The sequence below is a fragment of the Castor canadensis genome, chromosome 10 (assembly GCF_047511655.1).
Source record: "Castor canadensis chromosome 10, mCasCan1.hap1v2, whole genome shotgun sequence".
NCBI classification, from domain to species: Eukaryota; Metazoa; Chordata; class Mammalia; order Rodentia; family Castoridae; genus Castor; species Castor canadensis.
In genome coordinates this window covers 132,075,208-132,097,182 of record NC_133395.1, presented here as the reverse complement: position 1 = coordinate 132,097,182, position 21,975 = coordinate 132,075,208, and the positions used below count along the sequence as shown (strand labels likewise).

The 21,975-nt window shown below is 36.5% G+C and overlaps 1 pseudogene; it reads right to left on the bottom strand.

Annotated features, from left to right (window-relative positions):
- Positions 1-268: 268 nt before the first annotated feature.
- On the bottom strand, positions 269-984 carry LOC109702937 (small ribosomal subunit protein eS1-like; annotated as a pseudogene).
- Positions 985-21,975: the final 20,991 nt, after the last annotated feature.

Genomic DNA, 21,975 nt, shown 5'->3' with positions numbered 1-21,975 from the left:
GTATCCTATCCATGGGTGTCCATCAGGTGAAGTTTCATGGAGTATGCAAAACAGGCAGACCCTAAGTGACTAAAAACTGTTATTTGGACTATTTTAAAGTAATTGGATGCATTGCATTGAAAGTAAAAAATTCCCTTCCTTCCTTCCTTCCTTCCTTCCACCTTCATTTCTCCATCACAAATAGGACTTTACTCATCATTATTATAAATCTAAATTTTAGACAGATCCTGAATGATGGCTCATATCCACCAGGTCAGTTCTTTCAACTTTAGTACCTATCATCATAGTTAGGTTTTCCAGAACTACTACCTTCACCATGAAGCTCCATGAGTTTTACCAGTTAAATATGGGCTTCTTTAGCACTTTTACTTGTGCAACAGAAACACCATAAGGAGGTTAAATAGATTGGCAAGTCTTTTCTGTCATTTCCAATGCTGTCAGGAGTCAGTGTATTGACCACTTCTTTCAAGTTAGTTGTCTGAATCTTTCAGGTAATGATTTCTATCCTCTTCTTCTGGATTTGAAGGACATGTTGGCATGCAATATAGGAGCACTCCCATACCTGATTATTTCATTTTTCAATAAAACCAACACAGAACAGATGAAGCAAATAACCATCAGTAGTACTGACATCAACATTATCTTCAATCAACATCTGCCATTTTTTTGATCATAGAATACATTTTGCCTTTGTTAGCATCACGTCATAGAAGTTAATTAGGTAGAGTTCATCTTCAGTATCCTCAGTAATTAGCTCCAATTTTCACAACTTTGTCATTTTGCAGAGCAGCAAACTCACTTCAAACACACAACATTTAATGCCATAGATGCAATTTTGGGTTCATGAATCCTTTTGACTAGCATTTTTCCAATATTCCTTAGGTTTTGTTCAATATAAGTAGATGTGTTTTCCTCATACCAGTGCTTCTTAGAAAATGGATCAACCACTTTTTCCTTGGCTACTTTTTTGTTGCCAGCTGCCATAATACTGCTCAGAGAGCCACAAGGGCAGAAGGGCAACTCACCGGAGAATTTAGATGTAAACAGGACCATTCATTTCTTAAATATGTCCATTCATTTATTCTATTTCAGAATTCAGGACTTGAAAAGATCTCCTTAGCAGGTAGCGGTATAATGATTCTTCTTTTTATTTCTACAACAAACATAGTATTCTGTAAATAGTGTGCATTCAATAAATAGTCATTGATTGGAAAGACTTAATAATTCCAAGTCTCCTAGTGTACAAATTCTTTAATAAGGATGTTCAAAACACGGAAGTTTGTGCAACGTTTAAAAACTGTTTTCTTGAGGGAAAAAAGCTCAAATGCAACCTACTTGGAATTACTTGGTTAGATTTATTAAAATAAAATATGTGGGTATTTTTCCTAATTGCAAAATATTGAATAAAATTTATATGTAGAAATTACAAATAATGCAGGCAAGTTGAGGTAATGATAAGAAACATAATGCCAACAAAATCATCTTCTTTACAGAAATTCCTGCTCTTGGTGTTCAAGGCCACAAGCAATGAACACAATAAAGAGGATGAAGAGATGGATGAATGGTTGGGGACGGATAGATGATAGATAGATAGATATGGACAGAAAAACTGATAGATAACGTAGACATTGAAAATTACTAGCATTACTAAAGTGCTTAGCACATATCATTTTATTCTCATAACAGGACTCTAAGGAAGAGAGTGTTATTACTACATTTTAAAATGGAATTTTAGGCTTAGGGAGGTTATATGAGAAAACAGAGCTACTAACTGGTATTTGAATAAAGGTTCTCTGACTTTGGAATCCGTGTGGTCAGTCACTAAATGAGTATACATACATGCTCAACAAGGTGGATTTCAACCTGCAAAGAGTCTTTCCCCAAAAGATTTGTAAACCTTTTCCATTTTCCTTTTAGCTTGCCTACTAAGAATAGCCATTTATTTTCAAAACTTCAAACACTCTTAAAGCACAATAAAATCTATGTGCATTTGTAATTAAGTTCCAGATCAACAAATTCTAGAGGAAAACAAATGAGAGCAGTTGGAAATCTCTTCTTATTTTAGGCACTAATTGAATTATGTAGCCCCAATCACTGTTCAATTAGTCTTATTATGGTCAACATCAGTCTCTGTTGTTAGGATGACAGAAGACTATGACTGCCACTTTTTTGGAACTGGCCTGATCATATGAATAATAAATAGGCTTTGTGCCTATTTATATATAGTCATTGCCATCCATCTTACCATGGTACAATTAAAATGGTTTAAATTATAATAATTTTTGTATAAATCTTTTTTTTTTTTTGGTTTTTGTGGTCATTTACATGTGTACATCTACTGCTGGTTGAATGTTGTATGGTTTCATGATATTTTTCTATCTTTATCCAACAAAAGTTAAATCAAGGCACCAGACATCAGTGGCTTACACCTGTAATCCTAGCTACTTGGGAGGCTGATATCAGGAGGGTTGCAGGTTGATGCCAGCCTGGACTAAAGTTCCTGAGACCCCATCTTAACCAATATTTGGACACTATGGTATGTGTCTATTATCTGAAGATAGTGGGAATCATGGTTTGATGGTAACCCAGGCAAAAAAGTTTGTGAGACCCCATTTAAACAGTAAAATAGCTGTGTGTAGAGCATGTTGCTATCATCCCAGTGACAGCAGGAAGCATAAATGGGAGAACCGTAGTCCAGGTCAGCTTGGGCATATAGCAAAACCCTATCTCCAGACTAACCAGAGACAAAAGGGCTGGAGGCATGGCTCAAGCAGTAGAGTTCATGCCTCACAAGTGAGAAGCCCTGAGTTCAGACCCCAGTATTATCAAAAAATATGTATGTACATATGTATATGAATAAAAGCATCTTTTCAGTTCTACAATGAACTCAGCAACTGGAATCTGGTCATACACAACAAGGAGAATTCATTCAACAATGACAAAATCTTGAAAATTCTTAAGCCGTTAACAAACATTCTAAGTACTCCCAGCAGAGCAAACATTTGAAATTTTCTGCAATTCATGCAAATATTTGTTGTTAACATATTTACAAAGGCTAGGCTCATAAAATAAGCTGGTGCATAAGACAATAATTTCTAACAACATTGTTGGGAGTATGTACATGAAAATAGGATACAGATTAATGAAGAGTTGTCCTGATTTATTCCAGCTCTGAGGAATTCCCACCAAGCAGACAATGGAGTCAATCCACAGAATACTCTTGTCTAAAAGTGGTAAACCAAGAAGTCTGGACACATTTAGTCTCAGAAATGCTTTTCTTGGTCTCCATGGTATTTTGGTGTTTTAAAATTACTTTAAATGTTAAAAATCAAGATATTTCTCATAAAGTTCAATAATTCCAATTTCTCTTGGAAAACCCAATGTATCATCACTGGGATCATCATTCCCCAACACACTGATGCCCTAAATTTGAGTGAATGTTGTTAGTTTAGGTGGACCATCTGCTTTTCTGAAGCCGGAGTCCTCACTAGTGATTTTTCCAAAGGTCACCAATAAGTGGCAAGTCGAAATGGAAATAAAATTTTACCGGATTCAAACACCAATACTGGATTTTGTGGCCTATATAGTTTCAAATAAATAATTTGATTAGTATTTTACAAGTTAACTGGTTGTCAACTGAACCAATCAAAGCAACAGCATTGTTTGATATATCAAAGATATAGACTTAATGTTTTCTTCCCCCAGGACACTAGCAATAATCCTTATAAATGACTTCAACAAAGATACTTCTGGAACAAGGTAATATTTACCAAAGTTTTTCTGCAAACCAAACAATTAAAGAGGTTCCTAAATACAACCAGATAATTCTAGAAAATAAAGAATGTAGAAGAGAAAAATTTTCTTAAGAACTATACTATGTCTAGTGTGGGGCTGAGTATATATTTTGTACTGTGAGACTCTTTTCTGTAAAAACTGAACATTTTAATTTACTTTCACTTTATTTAAGTAAAAGATAATATCCTGGAAAAACTTAGGAAAGCATGCACCTAAATGTCCTACCTTTAGACTCTAAAACAAAGTACTCCTTTAGATGAGAAAAACATTAAATTAAAAAGTAGGCAAATGCATAGTGGTTTTGCTTGTTTTTCAAAGAGCAAAATGTTTGTGAAAATAAGTTTGATTATGATTACTAGTAAAATATGTCAAAATACATGTCTAACAATAAAAATTACATTTTCTATAAGGAGTGAAGAATTCATTCACAAACTTTCTCCTTTAGAACACACCTAATTCTGAGAAATGTGCATTGTAGTGTATGTTAGCCCATGCTGCTCCTGATACTTACCATGCCTCCTTTAATCCTGTCTAACTAACATGAAATATCAAAATTAAAAAGGAATGAAAAATGAAATGTATATTTCTTTTTAAAATTTCATTCTTAATTGGACATAGTAAATGTAAATATTTATGGGCTACAGTGAGGTGTTCCCACACATGAATACTGTGGGTAATGATGGAAGTGAGAATGATGGAATGGCAGAACAGTGGCAGGCAGAGGTTGAGGAGGGTAGACAGGAGGGGGATGGGGAGAGGTAAGGCAATGAGTATTAGGCTATAGTTAGGAAGGAGGAATAAGTGTCTGTGCAAATATCTTTCTTGACTCATGCCAATAAAGCATAGGAAATGCTTTATTAGCTACTTCTTAAAGATATTTTGTTATTATCATGCATCCCATCAAGGGAATCCAGGGAGCAAATCAAGATAAATTTGGATATGATAGCTAGAAAGTCACATCATGAGATTCTTATCACTGTTCTGTGAAGACATCTTTTTATTAGTAAACCTGGTCTCTTTGGGAAGAATTAGTTATCTATCACCAAAGGAGGTGAAGGGTTATGAATGACAATTACCTTCATTCATGAAGTGTTTATTGCAGCTCTATTGTTTTAACATAAAATGCTGGACATGAAGAAAACAATTGTAAACCAAAAACTGCATAAGATGTTTTAGATCCAGTTAAATGACTGACTGAGCTACATGAACTTTTAGATATTTCTGGATGTTAGATATGTATTCAAGAAAATACAACTCATCATGGAAGGTTTTTTCAATTTGATATATTCCCAAAAGAATTATAGTCACTAATAATTATTTCCTCTGTAAATTAAAAAATAGTTTTATAAATGCAAAAAGCCAAGCTTGCAGACAATTAGAAAACATCACTTCATTGACTATAATCCATGGAGTTGGACATTTCAAGATGACCATAAAGAAAAGATGTTCTGTTAGAACAGCTAGGCTCTGTTAGAACATCTAGACTCAAGGTTGTAGAAAGCATTAAAATATGGCACCAGTTTTGGGCTGGGTTTGTGGCTCAAGTGGAATAGCATTTGCCTAGCATGCACAAGTTCAATCTTCAAAGATGAGAGAGAGAGAGAGAGAGAAAGGAAGGAAAGGAGGGAATGGAGAGAGAGAGAGAAAATAGAGAGAGGAAAAAAAAGAAAGGAAGGAAGGGAGGGAGAGAGGGAGGAAGGAAGGAAGGAGGAAGGAAAAGAAACAGAGGACATCAGTTTTGTCTTTCTGTATAATCAGCATTTCATGGTTCCAGTACAGGCACTTTGTTGGGTGTGAACATTCTAGAGAAGTACAATTCATGAAACAGAACTGGCACATAAGTAGGTGCTGTGTACATAATTATGTGATGTTGCTGTTGGTTTTGTTATTTTTGCCTTAAGATATTTAGACCAACTTAGAAGGGAAGAGAACAAAGAAGTTGCATTTGGAATATCAATTATGAATCAATGAAAAATATAAAATAAAATTCTTTCCACCAAAAATAGCTTCCTTTGTCTGTAAAGTAGTCAGTACTTCAGAAAATTTCTAGGTTAACATTTCCAATGTTACTTTCTTATATCCACAAAAAAAGAATAGAATGTACAAGAAATGGAAAGAAATATTTCTTTTTCCTCATAACCATCTTGTCCAGTGTGGTTTTATATGAAGGACATTCAGCTGTCTCAGGTTTCTTATCAAACGCATATAAATTTGCAAAATTATTAAAATAGGCCTAATTCATAAAACAAACACTAAGCATCATTTATCATATTCTCCCATGCTTTTTTGATTAATACTTTTATTAGAAGCATTCAATATAGATAATGCAAAATTAAATGGATTTTGCCAGAATACATTACAGCCATTAAAATAAATCAGACTATTAAGTGGAAGGAAAAAGTAAAATCTGAAAAAGAAATATAATTCCATATAACTTGTGACAGAGTCCATTAATCACAAAACTACAATTTGAGAACTTTTTCTTTGGAAAGAAAGGAATGTAGGTCCATTTAATAGTTTATCGTTTTTGTCATTTTCTTTGAAGAAAACACCATGAGCCAAGAACTGGTCTGTATCAGACATGAAGACAAAATTTTCTTTATTTTTCCAGCTTCCCTTGATGTGACTGCACCCTGAGCCCCTACTTAGGGACAATGTAAAACAAGACATCAGCCAATAAGACAGAACCAACCTAGATTCCAAAGATTTCAAACACTGCTGTAAATCAGCCATTTGAGGAACACCCTTGTTTTGTCACTCCTTCTTCACTTCTGTATTCTGCTCTGAATACTCTCTTCAATGCTTCCTCTCACAAAATTGCCTTCAATTTCCAATTACCTTAATAACAAGATAGAACATTTACCTGACTTTAATTATTGAACTTCACAAGTTTTTTGGCCTTTAAGATTTCCTCTTGAATAATAAAAATGATGACAGGATGAACACTTTTCTACAAGTATAATAGTGAATCCAATATGAATTCAGAAAATTGTGATTAAGCTCATTTTTACCAAATACCAAAAGTCTGCAATGAAACCTTTTTAATATCATCTGTGTTTTATGCCATTTCTGAAATTTATTATTTATTGACATAACAGATTTTTAGGTGCAGTTTTAGTTCTGGGAATTCAAGGAATAATTGAAAAACTTTTACTCTGCTATTGCTTGATGACAAGCTTAATCAATCAAAAAGTTCTACTTCTGACAGTATGGTTAGAGGACTAGATTTTGAGTGGGACATGGAAAGTTAACAAAAATGTTATTGCCTTCAAAGAACTTATAGCATAGTTGGGAAGAAAGGGGTAATTTATTTAAAAAATATTTAGCAAATAAAACATTCTTAGACTGTTGATGCCATCTGAGTTAAGCATAAGGATAAAGGAGATGATAAAGTGAATTCTGATGCAGATGAAGCAGGAAAAGATTTTTCTTTTCATTTTCAGGATCTAAGATGATAACATTTGACCCCAAGAGCAAATATGAATGGCAAGAGGTATGGTCAGGAAGTAAGATGACTCACTTGATTGGTAGGAATGCTATGAGCACAGGCAGGATGACCAAATGGAAAAATTGGGGTGTTTGTTATTAGTCTACCTTTTCTCTAACTTAAATCATGTGCACATACACAGCATATTATAATGGTTAAATATATCAGTGTTGTTTCTGGACAACTGTATTCACCATATGATTGCCATTTATCATGCATAAAATCCTTTAAAACATAGCTGCCTCCAATCCTTAAAGAATATAGCTTTTTCCATGCCCCACCATCTGCTTTCACATAGCTCTTAGTGATGTCAACATTGCCACAGAAGAGGTCCCCAAGGCATTAGTCAAGTCTGTATATTAATCTCATCAACCCCAGAAATCCTGTCCACTACTCTTCATCCAGTCCCATGGCAATCTCCTCTTTAATCTGTATTGCAGTCACAGAACTCTCCAAAAACTACCTCTATCTTTGAATTTTATTCCTCCATGATCCCGGCTCCAAAGGTTCTTCCATCTCTCCATGACTGCAAATTTATTGACCTTTCCACCTTTTGATTTTCTATCACTCCCATTATATCTTTACTTCTTTCTTAACAAGCTCAGATACACGGCCTATCACTGAAATCAGTCTCTCGTAAATACTCTGAAGTCCCTTGACCTTTCTCTTTCCCTTCTGTCAAAATAGCCAATTTGGTTGAATTTAGGAATTTTCATACTTAGGGCTTATATCCCAAGTATGAAACCTCTGAATACTCTTGGGAAAATATACAGTGGTGTCAGTAGGTCTCACTTAAAGTGCATAAAAGACATTTCAAGGGGGCTCTTAGTGCTTGCCTCAAAACCTTATTTCCAGGCCAGGCATGATGGCTCTGGCCTGCAATGCCAGCTACTTGAGAGGCAGAGATTGGGAGGATCACATTTTAAGACCAACCTAAGCAAAAAGTTCTCGGAGACTCCATTTCAACAAAACAAACCAGGCATGGTGGCACACCTGTCATCTCAGCTACAACAGAGTCATAGAGAGTTAGACAGTGGTCTGAGGCAGGCCCAGGGCAGAAAGTGGGACTTTATCTACAAAATAACTAAAGAAAAAAAACAAAAAAAGGGCATGGGGAGTAGGTTGGGTATGTGGCTTAAGTGACAGAGCACCTGCCTACAAGCTGGAGGCCCTAAATTCAAACTGCACTACCACACAAAAGAAACAAAACCAAAAAAACACCCCTTATGTTTCCTTCTAGTCAGTTCACTTTCCCCTTCTAATTGAGTATTATTACAAACTTTTATCTCCCTAACTTTCACTGTCTCCTACCCACTAATGTTTTTCACTTAGGCATTGTTCAAACTTAAGAAAATAAAAGATAAAAAGAATACTCCCAGGCCCTTTCACCACTCAATATATTAGCTAACCAACATCTATATCATTTACTCAGCCTCTTCCTTCTCCCTTGACATGGAAGGGCCTACCTAAGGCCAACCCTTACCTTTTTTCTAAATACCCTGTTCTTGTTCCCAAGAAAACGTTCTATTTTGTATCTTAAATGTCTGCCAAAGGTCCATGTGTTTAAGGCTTAATCCTGGGAGTGATACTATTGAAAGGTGGTGGAACCTCTCAGAAGTGAGACCTCGTATAAGAGTGGCACATCTTCAGGTCATTGTGAGCATGTACCTTCAGGGGATATTGGGATTCTAGCTTCATCCTCCTCATCACCATAACTTCCCAGCCACGAGGCAAGCAGTTTTGCTCTACCACACACTCTCCACCATGATGTGTTACCTTGCCACAGGGACAGAAACAATGGGGTCAATGGATCATAGAGTGAAACCTCCAAATCTGTGAGCCAAATAGACCATTTCTCCTTGTAACTTGATTGTCTTAGATATTAGTTGTTTAACAAAAAGTTGACTAACACCAAAGGATTTGAATGCTTCTCCCTTTCTTCCCACAGCACCACATTTTGTTCACTAGAGTAGCAGGGGTCAGCAAATCATAAATTATGAGCTAAATGTGGTTGGACACCTGAGTTAAGGATAGCTGTTATATTTTTAAATAGTTGGAAAAAATGCAACTGAATAATATTTCATGGCATGTAAAATTACATGAAATTCAAAGATTAGTATCTATATATAAAGTTTCACAGTCTTGCCTCTTATTTACCTATAGTCTACAGTGACTCTCACTTTATCATAGTAAAATTGAAAAAGTGCAATGTAGACAGTAAGGCCAGTCTAGCTAAAAATATTTTCTGACCTCAGCTCTTACACAGTAATATTTTACTCTATGTTTACATAATTTAATCACTCATATTAAAAACAAAAAGCATCCATTTACTCCATACTGGTCTCCAGCCACTCATGTCAATGTCAGTGTTTTCCTTCACAGCAAAAATCCTCAAAATAATATTTCAACTGCATTTGATTATTCTTAAGATCACACCAGGGATCATTCTTATGGAAACTTTTCAAGGTCATGTTGCAAGTTGTGAAATTCTTTCAGCATCTGACAGGGTCACTCACTGGGTCATGTGCATTTGAGGATCCACCCTCTCCTGGATAATTCCCTTCTCAACTGGCTAATCCTCTGCTTCCTTTGCTGGATATTCTCATTATCTCAGCACAGAAACACTGGAGAGCTCTAGGACTTAGTCCTCTGACCTCTTCTCTTACTGCTCTGCTTGGAAGGTGATCTCATCTGCAGCAGAGTTTTAAGTGGCATTAGTAAGCTGATATTTGTAAGTTTATAAGACCAACTCTGACTTTCTCTTCAACTCCAGGCTCATTGCACAGAAACCTACTTGACATATCAAAGTTTATATGCCTAAAATGCATCATCTTTTCTCCAAAATCCCTTTTCTGTCTTTGCCATCTGAGTAAAAGGTAACGTCTACTCTTACAAATACTTAAATCAAAACCTTTGTCATAGTCTTTGATTTCTCTCTACCGCTTATATTCAAATACTACTAGCTCTTTAATTTCTTTTTACCATTAAGACACTCAAATACCACAGCTCTACCTATAAAACAAGCTAAAATATTCAACCATTTACCACCTCCATTCCTACGACGCAGTTTCAAAGCATCACTTTGAATCTAGACTAAAGCAGAAATCTCCTACTTGATCTGTCTACTCCTGTCCTTGTTCCTTTACATAATCCCTTTCAAATGAAAATCCAATTCTCCAACTTCCCTTCAAATGGATTTCCATTGCCAAAGGTAGAAACATTTAACCATGATTTGCCTCGCCGCAGATAATTTTGCCTTGTTTACTCTTCTAGTTCATGTCTTTCCATACATCCCTCTTCTCTCTCACTATTCTTCACCATACTGGTCTGCTTTCTGCTGATCACAACCTTTAGCTCAGTTCCTGATGCTGTTCCCTTGAGTTAAAGCTGTCCTACTCCCTGCCAATCACACTCTGTCACCTAGGCTTCCTAGTCCAGCTCAAGTATCACCTGCCTACAGAGGCTTTTCATGGCCATGCTAACCCCTCTCTGTCTCAGATATGTTCTTGCTTGTTTCTACACAGCTCTTATCTGTACCAATTTATCTTAGATCATTTTCCATTACTACAACAAAATACCTGAAGCTGGATCATTTTAGAAAGACATGAGATTAACATAGATCACAGTTCTAGAGATTCAAGAGCATGGCACTTGCATCACCTCATCTCTGGTAAGGATCTCATGCCAGAGTGCATCACAGTGGCAAGAGCACACACAAACAAGGGAAAGATCACATGGTGAGACAGGAGGCTAAAGAGCTACTGCAGTGTCATGAAAATTACATTAATACTTTCTCAGGTCATAGCCCCAATGATGTAACAACCTTCCAGTAGCCCCACTTCTTAAAAGTGGGACCAAGTTTCCAACATATCAACTGTTGAAGCCCACACTCAATCCAAACCATAGCACAGATATTTTTCTACAGTGTATTTTTATTAGTGACTAAAATATAGACTCCATTAGAGTAGGTGCCTCATCTTGACTTTATCTGTGCTGTATCACAAAAGTCCAGAAGAGTTGCCACTCCTAAAACATCTGTGGCTTTAATATATGAATTTATAACTGAGCATGATGGTACTCACCTGAAATCCCAGCACTGAGAAGGCTGAGGCAGAGGATCACAAATTCAAGTCCAGCTTGGACTACACAGCTTGGGCTACTGTCTCTAACAAACAAGGGTTTGGAAAGTAGCTCAGGGATAGTATGATTACTAGCATATACAAGACCCTCATATCCCCAGCACCAACCCCCACAAAAAATATATGAATTAAGCTGGGCCTGGGGACTCAAGTCTGTAATCCTAGCTACTTTGGAGGTGGAGATCAGGAAGATCATGGGTTGAAGTCAGCTCCAGCGAAAAGTTCTTGAGATCCCATCTTAACCAAAAGCTGGCCACAGTGGTACGTGCCTGCCATCCCAAGTACATGGAAAAACACAAATAGGATTGTGGTCCAGGTCAGCTCAGGCATAAAGTGAGACTCTATCTTAAAAATAACAAATGCAAAAAGGGCTGGTGGAGTAGATCCAGTGGTACAGCACCTGCCTAGCAAGTGTGAAGCCCTGAGTTCAACTCCCCGCTGCCCCCCCAAAATATAATACATATAAATTTTAATTAACAAATGAATGAATAAATGAAAAATGTATGTGTTTAACACATGACTGCACATAAAATGTTAGAGACTGTAAGTAAAAATAAATAATAAATAAGCATATATAAAATAAAACAATAAGCAATAAAAATTAAAAGATAAATCAATAATGTTTCAATTGAGAGATAATAAGTTAGAAGAATAGCATGCAATGCCACAGAGTAGACCTCTAAAAGAGATAAATTTCAGATAGATTTTTATTTTTTGGTGGCACTGGTGTTTGAACTCAGGGTTTCACGCTTGCAAAGCAGGTGCTTTACCGCTTGAGCCACATCTCCAGTGCATTTTGTTCTGCTTATTTTGGAGATGGGGGTCTCATGAACTATTTTCCTTGTCTGGTCACAAAATGTGATCTTCCTGATCTCAGCCTCTCAAATAGCCAGGATAATAGGTGTGATCCAGGGGCACCTGGCTCAGATAGATTTTCTATAACGGGCTAGTCTAGTTATTTTGTAGTGCTGACATTATTGTATTTTCTGAGTATTATACCTTTATTAAAAATCCTCAAGTAAGCACACACACATGCACACATACACACAAGGACAGGAAAGACAACCTACAGAAGTCAGTACTGGCAGCCATGGAGAACGAGAACCGAACTTTTCTTTCTCTTGAAGAAAGGAAATGAAGTTGTTGTTCTTCCATGCGTCTTTAAGTTTCAATTTGTGTTAAGTCCAGTCTCTTCTAAGTTCTGAATAGAACATTAAATTAAGTATTGCACAGGCAGTGTGACTAACATTTCTTTTTCATTCATCTAGACCTTTGACTCTCCCCTGGGTAACAGTCTTTACAAAGCTGACTTTGATCTCCTTTCCTTGGATCGGGTGGTATATGGGATATTTGCAACAAAATGTACATGGTGGTTGCAATGATGAATTTATATTCAAACCACATAAACTTCTTATTACTTGATTTTTTCCCTGAAATTATAAAGTTTCTGCAATTTTATTGAGTTTATTTTGTTTCATTTCAATGCAATTCCTTAAACAAGGGATAAGTGTACACAATGTTGACAGTAACATGTTGGCCACTTTAGAGGATCTCAAATGAACCAGGTAAGGATAATGGATTCTATCTTCTGAGCAACTCCAGTTTAATAATTATAGCTGACCAAAGGGCTATCTTGAGAGGATTGTGAGGCTGTGATTGGGATTAAAGAAAAAGTATCCATGAATGATATCTGACAGATGAGACAAAGGTTGAATTACTGCACAAATATTGACCATTTCCCATGTTAGAATTTGGAAGTCATTGTTTTTAGATAGTTATAGTCCACTAAACAAGATTAATTCACATGGTTGTATGGCAGGGCTATATTCATAATTTAATCAATAAATAACTTGTCATTTTTTATTGGATAGACAGCAGAAAAAATGGACACTTCTTCTTCCCTACTCAAAGAAAAATATAACTAGGCTACACCCTCTTTGTGAATTCTGGAATACCTGATGTCTGTGGAAAAGGCAAGATTTTTTTCTTATTATTTGCTGTAGGGTTAGGCTGCCCTGATCAAGTTCCTTTAAAATACCATGACTATATAAGAAAAGCATAAGGCTAGCAACCAATAATTGAGAGGGAAAAAATAAATCAAAGTATATGTTTGAAATTTCTAATCCCAAACTGCAGAAATCTAAATGTGTCTGCTTAAAAGTCACATGTTGAAATACCTAACACAGAACCTGATGGTATACAGAGGTGGAAACTTTGGGCAATAATGAGCTTATAAGGGATGAAGCCCTCATGAATCAGATTGATGCTTTTATTAAATAGACTCAAAGAATTCTGTAGCTTTCTTTACATTATGTGTAGATATAATGAGAAGTTGACCATCTGTAGACTTACCAAAGACTCCACCAATGCTGACACCCTCACCTCTAGTCTCCAGAACTTTTTTTTTATTAGCCCCTCTGTTTGCGGTATTCTGGTTGACAGAGAATCCTGAACTAAGACATGAAGTCACAAATAAACAAGGAATTTTCCTCAGGCTAGGATGTTCAATCTGTTCCTAAAAATAGTCTCACAGTGTCAGGAATCCCAAGGCAACTGAGCCTGGGGAGGGTGCAGAACCATGGAAAAATTACCCATGTGGGTTTTGCATTAAAAAGATGAAAGGTACCTAAAAGCTAAATATAATATTATTTTGAAATATAAAGATATCTGGAATTTTTGCATCTTAGTGATACATTGTGGTAGAATAAGATGTGTCAAAATAAAAGCAAAAATTGGGACTATTTATGAAAAGTAGGAATTTGGTAAATCTAACTTCAGAGGGAATTATGTTATGCTGTTAAATACCTAAGGCAGGTTATTTTATAATTCACTTTATGTAAATAGATTTTCAGGGTCTCGATCAAATAATCAAATGATACATTTAAGGAATCCTAACCCTTTATGGATTTTGGGGAAGATCAGTTCTCTCTTGTCTTGGAGTTTCTAGTTATTCTAAGAAAGAAATAGTTTGGGCCCAAAGAGGTAAGTCTCTAACTCTGTACTGTCTTTCTTTCCTCAGATATGAAGTCACATTAAGATCAAGATAAACTTCTCTGGACCAGAACACCCAAGTACACTGACAGGTTATCTTTTATCATGATAGCACTTGGCAGCAAGCCATAGTTGGTTCTAATCTAGAAACTACTCTGCAATTTTTCATCCCTGTCTAAGGAGCTATCTATCACCTGTGTTTCCAGAGATTTTCTTCAATATTTCCTACTTCACATAGTTAAAAATATAACATATTTTGGTCTCTGCATCTCTGTCACCTCATGAAGATCTTATAACTTAGTTCTTTTGTATTCATTTTGTTTGAACCAACATAACCTGGTATTCTTGGGTATACAACTCCAATGTGTCTCCTTTTGCCCTAAATTCACTAGGGAAGGTCAAATATTTCCTCAGAGATTTGGCTTTCCATCAAAATACTTCCTTGATCTATCAAGTAATGTATTTATTTAGGTTTTATTGAGTTCAAGTTTCTATGATAGATGTGTTAACAGATATTTCAACCAGAGACTGATGTCAAATCTTAGAGTTCAACAACTTGTAACTTTCATCTGATTACAAATAGGTAAAGATGTATCCTCTTCAGAAGAAGAAATATGCTTTCTTAATCTTTACACAGAAGAAATTGTCATGGAATGTTATATTTAAAATATATTTTAAAAAAGGACATAATAGTTCTTGGGGTGGTATTTAAAACAGAACAAGCAAATTGGGCTTCCCTGTACTCAGTGTATTTGTCAGTGTTCTCCAGAGGTATAGAACATATAAGAGGGTATTCCTTAGAGAGTCTTACACAAAGGCTGAAGAGTCTATCCACAGGCTTGAGAACCAGAAAAAAACAGTAGTTGCTGTGTCCAAAAATCCGGAAGCCTCAAAACAAAAGGCACCAATGATGCAGACCAGTCTAAGCCTAAAGACCTGGAAGTTCCATGGAGAGTCACTGGAGAGTCTGACATCAAAGGTTGAAGAATCTGGAGTCCGATGTCCATGGGTGACAGTAGCAGCAAATTCACACCCACTCAGGAAGAGTTGCCTATGCTACTAATTCTCCTTTCTCACGCCACATGGGTCTCCACCCTATTGGATGGTGTTAGCCATGGTCAAGTTTTTCCACTCAGTTTGCTGGCCCACAAGCCTGTCATCTCTGGAAATACACTTGCAGACACACCCAGAAGGGTGTTTAGCAATATCCAGTCATGTTGACAATCAAGATTACCTATCAGTAAATGATTTTAAATTGAGGATAAACACACGTGACTTTTTCAGGTTATTCAGTTGTAGGTGTCGGGGGGTGAGAGAAAGAGAGAGAATGCATCTCTTCGGAATGCATTAATCAATTTGATGTACGCTCTTGCAGATAGTTTCAGAGTATTGTACTTGTATTCAGTTGTAAATGGCAGGAGTTACTTTCTGTGTGCTAATATGTGTTATTCAACATTGTCAGACTCAAGTCCAAGGCTCAAATCCTTCACCGACATAACAGACTAATATCTACCTGATCCACAGACTATGTGGAGTAGGTAAAACACTAATTATGTAGAGATAGTAAGCATGACCATTTCATAAAAATTATGCAATAAATGCTACTTTCCAATTTTATATTCGCAGTAACAGTAGTTTTAGAAACAGTGAATACAGTATTTAATAATAGTGGTGAGGGGAGCGAGGTCATTAACCTTGCTGAGTTTTTAAATGCTAAGAAAAATGATAGTATAACTTTTTTTTTCTTTGACACTAAACTTCTCAAAAGAAATGGTCACTATGTTCAAACACTGCTCATAAGAGCATTCACCAATACAACTTTAGTGGAAAGTATTCCAGAAAAATCCATTAAAGTAAAAAATATATGGACTCTCTAACACAGAAGTACCATTTTGGAGAAGCTCTTCCAGAAATAAAGGTAATAGAATATAAAGACTTGTATACTAGGATATTTATTTTGGTACTTTCACACATAGTCAAAAATCTAGAGCCAAACTACATGCCCACCAATAAGAAATAGTTGAGTAAAGAGTAGAAGATTACATAGCTACAAAAAGGTTACGTTTATATATTTTGCATGGGAAGATTTTCATAAGAAGCATGTTTCAGAATGAAGTATGTAGTGTCTTCCTGTTTTAGGCATATGAAAGGGAACTTACATATGTGTACATAGAGACAGGTAAATTAAGTGCAGGCTTGGGGCAGGTAGATTATTGACTTACATAACTTTTTATTAGATTTATACACTAACTTTTATTTCATTTTTCAGTTATGTATTTTGGCAGTACTTGGGTTTAAACTCAGGGTCTCATGCTTGCTAGGCAGGTACTCTACCACTTGAGTCACTCCATCAACCCTTTTTTGTGTTGGGTATTTTTGAGATAGGGTCTTACAAGCTATTGGCCCAGGCTGGCTTCAAATCATGATCCTCCTGATCTCTGCATCCTGAGTAGCTGGGATTACAGGCACGAGCCCCAGTGTCTGGTTTCACCTTTCATTTTAAAGGTTTGATGACGTAACAGACAATTTGTAAACTTCAGGAGCCATTGGGATTAACTGCAGGAACACAAGTACTAGGTAAGGGTCACATATCATCTGTAGATTTCATTGAATTTGGGGAGTACCTGAGACAGTTGGAAAATGAAAGAACTTAAGAAATGTTACAAAATGGGACAAATTGTTGGCCACAGAACATTCAAAAGTTACAACTATACTACTTTAGCTTAAGTATGAGTGTGGTTGGGCAGGGCAGGAGTAGGATGAATCACTGAAACAGATCAAAATATCCCACCCTAAAATATGCTCCATTAGCCTATTGACAATTTGGGGTTGAAGCCAATGGAGAACTGTTCAAGACAGAAAGAAATTTCTTGCCTCTTCCCATTTACCAGGGGGCTAGTATAAATATTCCATCAGAAAGGTTCCCTCTCTACACTCAGAGACAGAAGAACACTTTTACCACCAGACATGAGGACTCAGCATAAAAGACCTTCATACAGCAACCCTTGTCTTCCATTATTCCTCCCTATGCCCAGTCCCTTTCCCACAATATATAGGCCTCATATGCCCAGAACCCCTTTCTTTTGACTAATCATTTCTCCACAGTTTACCACTCTTTGTTAAACTGGCTTACAAACTCCCAATTCTAACTTCTTTGGGTTTTTCACTTCTTTTCTATGAAGCCCTCATAAAATTTTAAAATATTAATAAAATTGTATGCCTTTGCTCTTGTTCATCTATCTTCTGTCAGTTTAATTTTCAGACCCCAGACAACTTATGCTAAAAGGTCAGCAGAAAAGTGTTTTGAGTTTGTTTTTGTTTTTTTTAATTTTCCTACATTCTGTTTAAAAGCCACTAGACATGGGCCAGGCACAGAGACTCATGCCTAAAATCCCTGCTCCTCAGGAGGCATACATTGGGAGGATCACCATTTGAGGACAGCCCAGGCCAAAAAAAAAGTTAGAGAACCCATCTCAACCAACAAGTTGGAGGTGGTGTTACATGCCTATATTCCTAACTATTAACAGGCATAGTTCATGGCCCTGGGCAAAAACACAAGACTGCTCAAAAATAACTAAAGGAAAGGGGGAAAAAAGGCTAAAATCATGGCTTGATTGGTGGAGTGCTGTCTAAAAAGCATGAGGCCATAAGATCAAACCCCAATACTGACAAATAAATAGATAAATAAATAAACAAATAAGTGTCCATACACATGGGAATAGGTATATTCCTGACATGAGAAAAAAGAGACTAAAGAAAGTGTTCAAACTGAAAAAAAAAGAAAGCAAGAAAAACTGGGTCTGTAAATTTCCTACTTAAACTAAATTAAACATTTTTCCCCCAATGGCCTTGCCTAGTATCTTCTCTGACAAGTCAATTCAGAATTCCACCATGCCATTCCTACAGGAAATTCTATTTTATGTGGAAATGGTCATCTCTTTCATAGTCTCTGTACTGCTAGTTCTTGCCCTGGCAGTTAATGGCAAATTTCTAAATACTCTACAATTGTACCATAGTTAGTAACTATTCCAGAAAGCTTCAAATAGTCACTTAAAATATTTCTTCATTTCTTTGTCTGCATTTATCTTAACTTTGAGTTATCACATCCACTGTTTCAGAATTATGGAGATAGTGGATAAGAGGGTTTTCTTTTAAAAAATTTGTCATTTTAATACATTCATTATATAAAATAAAAATATGAATCCCACTCAGTGTGTTCCTCAAATTTGGGGGTGGGGAAATAGTCTGCTGACCTATGAAACCCAAAATATGGCAAGCATTTTTTAAATTGCAATATTCTCAAGCTGTTTTGAATAGATAGCTACAGAGAATTGGGTTGCAAAAACTGTTAACTAAACCTACAGACAATTTTATCCATGGCTATATTCAAAGGTTAACTTAGTTATGGGCAGTTCTTTTATAGTAAATTGTAATTCCTGGACTTTTTAAAATCTGATACACAAAAGTGATACAAATATAATGAGTATCCTGTGATGTTTCAAAACATACCTACATTGTATAATATCCAAAGCAGGGTAAGCATATGTCTTCTTTTCTCCAACAAGGAAGACTTGTTTATGGTAAAACCATTCTGAGTCCTTTCTTCCAGTTTTAAATTGTGTATGTGGCTGGATGCCAGTGGCTCATGCCTGTAATTCTAGTTACTTAGGAGACTGAGATCAGGAGGATCATGGTTCAAGGCTATTCGAAGCAAAGTTTCCAAGATCCCCATCTCCAAAATAGCCAGAGAAAAATGGGCTGCAGGTGTGGCTCAAGTGATAGAGCACCTGCTTTGCAAGCTTAAAGTCCTGAATTCAAACCCCAATCCCTTAAAAAAAAAAGTCCCTTAAAAAAATGCGTGTGTCTGTGTGTGTGTATCCATTGTTGTCATCTGTAGTCATCTTATTGTACAACAGCACACTAGAACTTCTTTCTCCCATCTTACTATAATAGTATCCATTAGCAGCTTCCATGTTTTCCTGTGCCTGGCTTATTTCCCTTAAACATTGTGATCTCTAGTTCGATTCACATTGTGCAATAATTCCCAACTCCCACCCCATCCCTTGCACATACAGTAGTTCTTTAGTTTTCTTGAGGGAATTGCTTCCAGGATGTCTGTGGACCCCAAAGTTTGTTGCTCAAGTCTCTTATGTAAAACAGTGTAGCATTTGCATAAAACCTAAGCACAGCCTCCCATACACTTTCAATCATTTGTAGACTACTAGATTTCTAGATGGACTGAGGGCTTCCTGAGACTGGAGACTTTCAGTTAAAACTTTGAACCTGCTGGGGCGAAGCTGTAAAGGTGAGTTATCCCACAGTCAATGAGTTCCAGCCTTAGGAGTCTCTTCTCAACGTCCTCAATATTCTTCCTTTAGGTCAAGCCCAAATCACTAGAACAGTATCATTGTGGGATTTTAAATCATTCTCCTCTTTGTTCCCAGGATTTTTTTTTATTATTACTTAAGTAGAGTTTTAATTATGTCAGTTCAACAGTACTGAAAATTGTTGTCACTTCAGGTTAGTTTCTTCTCATTTCAAATGACAGAGTTGTAGCCTATCTCCACCCAGAAGCATTAATCCCTAATAAATATTCAACTGCACAGTCTTGGAGATGGAGAACAAGACTTATCTGCCTATAGAATTCTGTTAAGAAAGAGGAAAATAAAAAATTAGTACAAGCAATAATGAAGGAAGTTATAGATGGCACTAACTACTTTTGCATGGCTGTTACCAAGTTACCTGACAGAAAGAACTTCAGGAGGAAAGATTGATTTTGTTCATGGTTTCAGAAGGTTCAGTCCATAGGTGATTCACCCCATGTACTTGGTCAGAACATCATGGCAGTGGGAACATGCAGAGGAGAAGAGATTCTTCACCTCATGGAGTACAGAAGGAGAGAAAGGAAATACAGGAAGGTGTCACGGCATGTTGTAGTCCCCAAGGACACGCCCCAGTAGCCTACTTCCTCCTCCTAGGCCCTCCCTCCTACTTTTCACCATCTTGTATTATTGATCCATCAAGAGAGAATCCATTTATTAGGCCAGGGCCCTCATGGTCTAATCATCCTTGGAAACAGACAGTCACAGAGTATGCTTTGCTCATACAGGCATTTCTCAATCCAGTCAAGGTAACAATGAAGATTAACCATCACACAGAGAGTAATCAAAAATTAATATAATCTCAAGTATCCATATATTAAATAACTGATGGAAAATGTCAAAGTTATTGAAGTTACAGTTTTCACAAATTTTCATCATTTTATTTACACTTTATGCTGATTTCTTAGGCCCTATAAGCAATGTAACCATTTTTCAAAGTTATTCCTTGAAAAGAAATTTAAATTAATATTATACTTTTTCTTCATCAGGTGACAGAGATTTTTCTCCAAGCAAGTCACAGTTTCTGGGTTATCAATTTAAATTTTTCAAGTTAAATTAAATTAATTAAGTTAATCAGATTAAAATGAATTAAAAGCCCCCTTTTCATAAAAATCTATAGCTTCTCCTTCTGGAGGTTTTTGCAACTATGTCTTTAACTAGTGAATGTGAAAATCATTCGTGGCATGTGATGAATCCTTTAATATATTACAGTCTTTTGTGTCTTTAACTCCTATTTAAAAAAAAAGAATTACTTTAGATGTGGTAGCAATTATTGTGCATATGTTTTTATTTTTAAAAAAGTTAAATTATTCATAAATAAAAACAGCCAGAGTATTAATACACATCTTTTGGGGGGTTTTCTGGTGGTACTGGAGGTTGAACACAGGGCCTTCTGTTTGCTAAGCAGGCACTCTACCACTTGAGCCACTCCTCCAGCCCTTCTAGTGATGAATTTTCACAACAAAATGGATATATCACATAATCACATAATCACATAATCCTGATCAGACCCAAAGATCCCAGAGTCCCCTTTCAGGGAATATCTACCCAAACCTAACCACCATTTCATTTTTTCTATTTTTGGCAGTACTGGAGTTTGAACTCACGGCCTCACCCTTGGTAGGCAGATATCCTACCACTTGAACTATGCCTACAGTCCTTTTTTGCTTTTAGGTTATTTTTCAGATAGGATGTTGCTTTTTGCCCAGGGTTGGCCTTGGACCTCAATCCTCTGACCTATGGCTCCTGTCTAGATGGGACTTTAAGTCTGAATTACCATGCCTGGCTTGTTTGTTGAGATGGGGTCACACTAACATTTTGTCTGGGCTAGTATCAAACTATCATTCTCCTAATTCTACCTCCCTAGTAGGTGGGATTACAGGCATGAATCATCAGGGCTAGCTTATCCTCACTTTTAACACCATATTTTAATCTTGCCTCCTTCAAATACTCTTCCATGCCTGGATTGTTTCCTTACAACATTGTGTTCATGAAATTCATCAATTTTATTATAGTTTATTGTTGTTCACTTCCTTCCTTTCTGTTTTTAGATAAGGTCTCACTATATAGCCCAGGTAGGCTTGAACCCAGGATCTTTCTACCTCATCTTCCTGAGTGCTGACATTACAGGCATGCACCATTGCACTCGCCTGTTGTTTCCTTTGTATTTTTCCCCACCCAG